Source organism: Mustela erminea, chromosome 8 (assembly GCF_009829155.1).
Source record: "Mustela erminea isolate mMusErm1 chromosome 8, mMusErm1.Pri, whole genome shotgun sequence".
In the NCBI taxonomy this organism is placed as follows: domain Eukaryota; kingdom Metazoa; phylum Chordata; class Mammalia; order Carnivora; family Mustelidae; genus Mustela; species Mustela erminea.
The window spans coordinates 109,872,000-109,880,088 of NC_045621.1; the positions used below are offsets into that span (position 1 = coordinate 109,872,000).

Here is an 8,089-nt window from a genome sequence, read left to right on the forward strand (position 1 = left end):
CTGAACCCCTGCAGTACCAACTCTCAGGGTTGGTGGTAAGAACAAGTGTATCAGGCGCTCAGTGCTGCCATCCAGAGTCAATAATTGGTGCTTGATACGCAGTACATATGTATAGATAATGGAATTTCCTTACTGCACCACTTCTAAACATTTCCAGAAGAAGAGGAACTGTCATTTAAAATGAGTAAAAGGAAGAGAAGATGAACTTACTAACCATCGTCCTTTTTTTTTTTTTTTTTTTTTATTTCCAGCATAACAGTATTCATTATTTTTGCACCACACCCCGTGCTCCATGCAATCCGTGCCCTCTATAATACCCACCACCTGGTACCCCAACCTCCCACCCCCCGTCCCTTCAAAACCCTCAGATTGTTTTTCAGAGTCCATCGTCCTTTTTAAGGGTCTTTCTAAGACTCCCAGCAACTCAGCAGTCACTCAGAGATCAGCAAGTCCAGGTTTAAGACTACAGCCCAGGCTGCCAGGAACCCTCTGTGACTCAGATCTCTTGAGGCTGCACCTTCTACTACCAGGAGTCAGCAAAAAGGTCCTCCACCATTCCCCCTAGGAGAAGAGCAGGATCCAAGTTCTGTCCCAAATGGCCACCAAGCAAAATAGCTGGATGTTCTAGGGTTGTCATGGGTGTTGAGGGAGAAATAGAAGAAAAGAAGTTAATGATAGCCAAAAGGTGAGACCTTCCCCCGAGTAACCTGAGTTCGCTGGCCCACCACACTTCATCTATAAAATCAAGCGTTTAGCTACAACCATGCATGTGTCCCAAACTCTAACCTATAAAGTAACAGCCTGGCAAAATAGTGATAAACAGCCCAAACAAAAAGGATGTCCCTTGTGCAAATAAATGTGTAAATGACATGTTAAGCAAAGTTAAAGCTGTGCAAAGCTTCAGGCATCCTTAGTGTTCCAATGTGTGCAGTGACTCTTGGAGTATGGGAGGGTAGGAGGTTGAATGCAGCATTCCTCAAATGTATTTTTCCAGAGACCCGATTTCTTCCCCAGACACCTTTTACACGCTTGTGGGCCAAGAGTCCCCAGAACATATTTGGGAAACACTGAACTAACCAACTACCAACATCCCTTCTTGTTGAAACATCACTTCAGGGTTTTGAGAAAATGTGGGCATATGGTCTCATCTTGAAGGACTGTGAGCACAGGTCACTGCCCAGTGGGCACAGAGGAGACTCCCTGAACCCATACACAGGCATGTCTTGCTTTAAAAAAGTCTCCAGGAAAAGGATGAACCCAGAGTACCTGGGCCTCCTGATGCCACAACAGATGTCCTCCCCACATCCTCTGCAAAAGCCCCACAGCCACCTGTGTTGACTACTCTCTGAGAACTGGCACCTCCTTCCCCTGGTCCTTGCCCCCCGTGCCCATCCAATGTCCTAGAAGACTGTATTGAAGCACAGCTTAGTCTCAGCCCTCAGGCCTAGCCAGAACCAGGCACAGGGGTGACATGGATGCTGCCAGCTGATTCATCCAAGGTGGCCTATCCAGATGCCCCCAGGAGGAAGAAGCTGTCACAGGCTAACTGCAGAGCACCAAGCCAGTGAGCACAGGCATGCACACATTCCCTCAGGCATCTAAAACACACTGGTATGCAAATAAATAGTGCACCATCTGAGAAGGGAGCACACTTTCTTTATCTTTGATCCCTCCCCCAAAGGATGATGCATAGAGTCACAAGGTAGCATGTCTGCCACAAATGCAGATGGGGGCAAATGTGCACAGATGCATGCACCAGTTCTCCAAAAGCTCTTGAGGACAGAGGGAAGTGGAGAGGAAAGGCAGAAAGGGGAGAGAAAAGGGAGAGAAGTGGAGAGGAGGGCTAGAAGAAGAGGGAGGGGGAGCTAGCACACTCTGTATGAAATGCCAGCTGCTTTGCATGTGCTCTTCTTGTCCTCACCACAGTCCTTGCAGGCCAGTGGCCTTATCCACCTTTCAGCCCTGTAGAAACAGGCTCAGAAAGCTTGGAGTGATCTCTGGAGGTCACACAGCTTCTAATGGCCACCGGAGCGTTTGAACCCAGGCCTGTCTGACTATCAGGCTAGAGAGAGGAGGCTCCTTCCTTCTGCAGGTTGAGGAGCATCAGCAAGAGCTCTTCATGGGAGTGGAGCAGGTGGTACCAGGACTTAAGGACCCCGAAATGACCCAGTGCTGGGGTCAGAGCACTCCAGGCCTGGCTCCTGCCAACAATGACCAGGGCTCTTATGCCAACATGTCCATCCCTGGCAAGGGCTGACCTGGGACAGAGGCAGCTCTCAATGGTGCGAGTCAGTGACCAAGTGGAGTCCTGAACTGTTGGCCCCCTGCAGGATGATTAACAAGATAAAGACAGTAAGTACTTTCAGGTTGATCACATCGCTTTCATGTACTAACACCCATGAATCTTACCACCAGGTCACGCTTATCAAGGAAGAAAATGATCAGATAGGTTACATCATGTCAAAACATGTGCAAAACATCTGTACTACTTACTCCTGGGATGATTTGTGGCTTTAAAAAAGTGTTTAAGCCCCAAATAAGAGGATTTAATGATGAAATTTCAAACCTAGAGATAGATTCTGTGTGACATGGGTGGTTTATCTAGATATCGCCAGCCTTGCCTCAAGGGCCCATGGCTTGATGGAGAAGATGAACATGTCAATGTATTCAACTCACAGTTACAGATGCTGTGAGTGAAGAGATACAGGTAACTGTGAGCACCATGGAAGGAGAAGCCAGTTCCACCGAAGGTATGGAATGGATTAGGAAGGCTTCCTAGGGGAAAGGAAACTTTGTTTGGCCACAGAGTAGACTAGGGCTGGACCACAGAAAATCTTGGGCCCTTAGTCTAAGAAATGGGGCTTTGTGCCACAGACCATATGGAGCCACCAGAGAAGCAGGTCACTATCATAAGGATAAGGCAATGATCAAATTAAATGGCACAGATGAAAATGCACTGTGGAAATGTACAAGGGAGCTTCTATAGGCTTATCAAGTTTTGGACACTGCGAAGGGGCTGGAGACATCTGTCATCCTAGAGCACGCCCATTACTCCAGCTACACATCATTTTGTATGAAATTCACATGACTCAGCCCATCCTGCTCGTGGGGAAATTGATCTTATCTGTGCATCAGAAGAAAGGGCAGTAAGTAGAGCTTTGAGCCAACTGTTATGTAAATATTGGAGAACTTCTTTCATGGAAGTCACTCCTGATCATACCTTGTTTATGTTCCTTTGGAGAAGATGCTGCTCGATTGGTTTCCACTCCTTGCTTGAGCTTTTTTATCATTATAGCAACAGAGCTCATTTAGTGGCCAAGGGGTTAGGGAATAGGGGGAACAGTACCACACATAGAACTATAGGCACCTTCACATCTGCAATTGAACCAACATATTATGGAAAGTCATGGTTCTGGAACTGGACAGACTTGAGCAATTATCTCCTCTCTACCGCTAACTAGCTCTGTGACCTAGGAAGAGTTAACTTCTCTACTTCAGTTCTAATCCACGAAATGAAGTAAAGATATTTTAATTTTAGGGTCTTTTGAATATGAAATTCAGTAAGGATATAAGCTGGTCAGGAAATATAAAGGTGCTGAGATTTTGCTTGCTTGTGAGGTAAGCCAAACCTGTAACAGTTCCACAGATGTTGACAGAAGACACAGGATAGAGGGCTTTACTGCTCACAGCTAGGGCATGAACATCAACACACTTGTGTCAGCACTTCTTGTCCCCTAACCCCATGTGGGCAATGTGGATGGTCCCTGCTAGATGCTTGCCCACAAGGTAGGTTGAATTCTAGAAGAAGAGACTTGAGCTAAGAGAACCAGAGTCTTTCTGATGGACAGTAATCATGCTTGCCTCTCTGCTCTGGAGAAAGGCATTATCTCCACTCTCCAAAGCTGCTTGCTATAAAAACATCCTTGCAAAGATAGCCCAGTTCACTCCTCACAAGATGTGACAAATTTGAGAGACCCATGGAGCATTGTGCCCAACAAGGTAGACACTGCCTAACAGTGCCTGCTGCCCATGAGTGCTCAATATCTGTTGAGTAAGTATGTACATACATTAAACCCAAGCAATGTGCCAAGTAGCTGGGCTTGGAGAACATTAAAGTATCTCTACCTTGTCACCAGCCAACCAAAAAGCATATTCTGCTTCTTAAGGCACATGAGGGAGTTTAAAGGAGAAAACTTTTCTCCATCTTTTTGCTAATCCCAGAGAGATATGGCTGCAGGTTTTCTGGATTTTATTGGTTTACTGTCACAGGAACAAATAGAGGTATACGCTATGGGAATGTCTTAGTTCATGGGTGAACTCATAAATCCAGAGCCCTGACAACAAGGCTAGATGGAATTCTCCAGCTTCTATTTCTAAGGTCATCCAGTGATCAAGAGGTCTCTCTTGACAACATTATAGATCTCCAAGGATGCTTAAGAGAGGTGGACCCCCCACCCAGTCTTTAACTTTAAACCAAACACTTTGGCCATCTTTTATTTTTCAAATAGCTGAAATTCTTCTTTTTCTCTCCACATCAAAAAGTAAGAAAAAGTTTTACATTCAGCTCTCTGACGATAAAAGCCCTCTGTGGTCCCCCTTAGATGCCCCAGGGGCAAACCACTCCTTCCTCCAGGGGAGGACCAGTTAGTTCACAGCTGCTGTTTATCAGATATTGTCCTCTAAGGGTGACAAGTGGAGACATTAGGACGAAATGATGTTGAGCATCCAGACCTGAGCATTTAGGCAGTGACACACCTTCGTTCAGTCCACAAATGTTCTCTGAGTTTATCCCAAGTGGTAAGTACAATGCCAGAGACAGGGTGAGCAAGGCCCTGCCACTGCTCTGGAGGACACTCATCACAGTAGGAAATGCATTAAAACAGCTCAAGTTGCACAAAGCCCACAGTAGAAGAATACTGAAGCACATTAAAGTAGGGAGGCCAAGGAAGCATTCTTGGAGAAGGAACTCTGAGCCTGGTTTGAAAGGAGTCAACCAGTCATAGGGGTGGGAAATGCAGAGAAGTAAAGGTGAGCCCAGAAACTTTCAGTGTGCTGCTGTTCCTGGGGCATGTAGTCTGCAGAAGCCTTGAAGGGCGAGGCTAGCCCCACAGACTGCAAAGAACCAGGTAATGAGGAGCCTGGCTGTCATGCTTGGAGTCTGGATGTTGCCTTGTAGGTGGTGGAAAGCCCTTGAAGGGAATGGGACCCAGATGTCTGGTTTGCAAATCATATCAGTAGCCAGTGTTGAAGATGAATTAGAGGTGTACTCTGGGGAGAAAGATAGCCTAGGAATTGTTGAAGCCTGAATAGGGAAAAGGACCTTATAACAGATCCCTTGGGATAGAAGCCAAATCCTTTCAACACAATTGTGAATTCACCTGACTCCCGTACTTGTTCTGGGATGTCATGCATATAGAACCCTACAGCTCCTGGAGGGGAAGTTCACACTAGATGTGTTGGGTTTAAAGATGTAGACTGTTCATCAATCTTTGTCACTAAATTCTGCATGGAATGAACGAAAGCCTTCAGCATCCTATAGTCACACCTGTATCTCCTCTGAGACAAAAAATAACTGACTACAAGCCCAGAGGGAATAGCAATGGATTCAGAAGCCTGAAAGCTCTTAAAGCCTGCCCATATGGCATTTGAGATACCATGGGAAGGCATTCTACCTAAACTTTTAACCCTGAGTAAGTCAGAAATTCCATTGTTCAAATTTTATTCTTCAGGATGAAGCATTGCAAAGCCCTCTGTTACGCACATCTTTCTAGGCATGTGGGGAAACAAAGGGAATCCTAATCCTCTGTGCATCCTATCTCTGGCCAGAGATGCAAGGCATGAGAGCCTGGAGATGGGACAGCAGAATGGAGTGCTGAGGAATGTTTATGTAGTGCAGGGTGGGACAGAGACAGGAAGGTAGATAAGAAAGACATTTCTGACTTCATTACTCTATAAGGCTCAGCTCTGAGACCTTTCTCAGGTCAGAACCCCATTCTAGCCCACATAGGACTGTGATACAGAAAAGAGGTTATGCTCGAAGTCAGGCAGAATAAGTAGACATGTACCAGACAAGGTCACAGAAACCAATCTGTGTACTTACGTTTAACCTTCTAATTTTCCTGAGAGAGGGAAAATGGGATCTAGGAGACTCGAAGGGAGGTGGGGTCCACATATTTGGTAAATACCAGCATCCGTGCCGTACTAGCAACGATGCAATTCTAGCATCCAGGTAATACTGATACCTGGGCAATACTAGACACCTGGGCAGTAGTGGGCACTTGTGAAATCCTCCCACTCCCTGTGTCCCTGGCAGGTACTGCTAACTGATTAAATTGCTCTCCTACCGGAGCCAGCCTGGCTTCACCATCACCTCCACACCTCACTCCGGCAGCCTGAGCCAAACCCAGATGTGGTCTGACAATTGAAGTGAATTGCTGGCACCTTGCAGTTGTTTTTCACTAGCTGAGAAAGATGAGTTCGTTCTTGGGAATTGACATGGAACAGAATCAGGAGTCTTGTCTCTTTGCCCCTATATTTCCTCATTATTAAAAAGAGGAGAAAAGTCCTTGCCTCCTTCTTCATGGAGCTGTCAGAATTAGCTGGTCTTGAGACCGAGGTGTTAATGTGTGATGTTTGGAATACCTCCACCATGAGTTTTCCCATCCTTTTCAATACCCTGTTGAAATGTACCATGCCAAAAATGTGTTTGGGTTGCTTATATAGAGAATTCCCCCCCCCCACCAACACACACAGACATGTTCACTTTTCAAAATAAAAAAGCTAGAGAGCTTCAACAGCCAGGCTGAACTGGAATTCTTGGCAGCCAGCAGCAGCTTCCCCCCAGGGACGTAGAAGGAAGTTCTCTAACTTGTTTATCCCACTTATTATTAATCACCTGCTATTGAAAAATGATTCTAAGAGGAAAAAATGTGCTGCTGAATTACTAATCAAAGAAATATGTATGCCCATTTTATTTTATTAATTAAGGCAGAGATTATCTAAAAGAAGCTTACCCAAAGCCATCAAGGGTGCAATGGGCATACGCTGGCAGGAACAGACTTGGCAGTCCCTTTGGCAGTGTACCAAGAATCTCATAAATGTTCATATTCTTTGACCCTGAAATTCTACCTCTAGAAGTCTATTCTGAGAAAATATCCTGAAATGCACATCAGGATTTCAGTTAAAAAGTGCCCATAATAGCTCTATTTACAGTAAGGAAAATATAAAACTGCTTAGGTGTTTATCATTAGGGGAATGTTAAGAAAATTATGATGTGGACTTGCAATTAGATATTCTGAAGCAATAAAATGATATTACAGAGAATTGTTAATAAGTTCAGGAAATGCTTGTGATAGAATGTTAAGTGAAAAACGCTAAATTACACAATATACCCAGTGCAAACTCAGTCAGGCTAAAAAGGCACAGGCAAGATTGCAAAGCCCACCTGAATGTGAACAGTAACCACTCAGGGTACTAAGACCATTGAGAGAAGTTTCCACAAGAATCAAGCAAGCTTTTCTGAGACTACTCACCCTAGGGAGGCCGAGACCAGAGCTTCACTGTGGCCCGTTCCCTCTTCACCCTCAGGATACGACACCTTCATAGGCTCCCTTGTCCCACTGTGTATCTCCTGTCAAGGGGTTCACACTGTGGCAAGTGAGTTCACACTGAGACACTGCAAACGAGACGTCTCCTTCTCGATCCCAGCAACTGCAGAGGATCTCAGCTCCTCCAGAGGAGCAGAGGTTCTGCAGCAAACATAATATAGGTATGAGTCATCATTTTCTGCTATTTCCTTCCTATCAAGTGCTTTTCCAAGTCCTCTACAAAAAATATACAATCAGAGGGGGCGGAAAAATGCAGTATAAATTAAATGAACCTCAGCCATGAATTGGCTCTGCTGTAAAATTCAGAGTATTCTACAGAACACCCTCCTCCCTGAGCCCTCAGAATACAAATTCCTGTATGAATTCCCTAGTGAAGGTTATCACCCCAGAAAGGGTAGTCTTTAGAGCCAAACAGAGACACAGTGCAAGAGTATTGTCCAAACCAGAAACAAGTGATTTACATCAATGCCTAGCCATACTAG

The 8,089-nt window shown here is 45.2% G+C and overlaps 1 long non-coding RNA gene across 3 annotated transcripts in view; it reads right to left on the reverse strand.

Moving 5' to 3' along the window:
• Positions 1 to 7,792, reverse strand: part of LOC116596793 — a 41,359-nt gene extending 33,567 nt beyond the window's left edge. For all 3 annotated transcript variants that reach the window (XR_004288319.1, XR_004288317.1, XR_004288318.1), the window contains exon 1: positions 7,533 to 7,792. This is a non-coding gene — a long non-coding RNA (uncharacterized LOC116596793). The remainder of the gene's footprint in view (positions 1 to 7,532) is intronic.
• Positions 7,793 to 8,089: the final 297 nt, after the last annotated feature.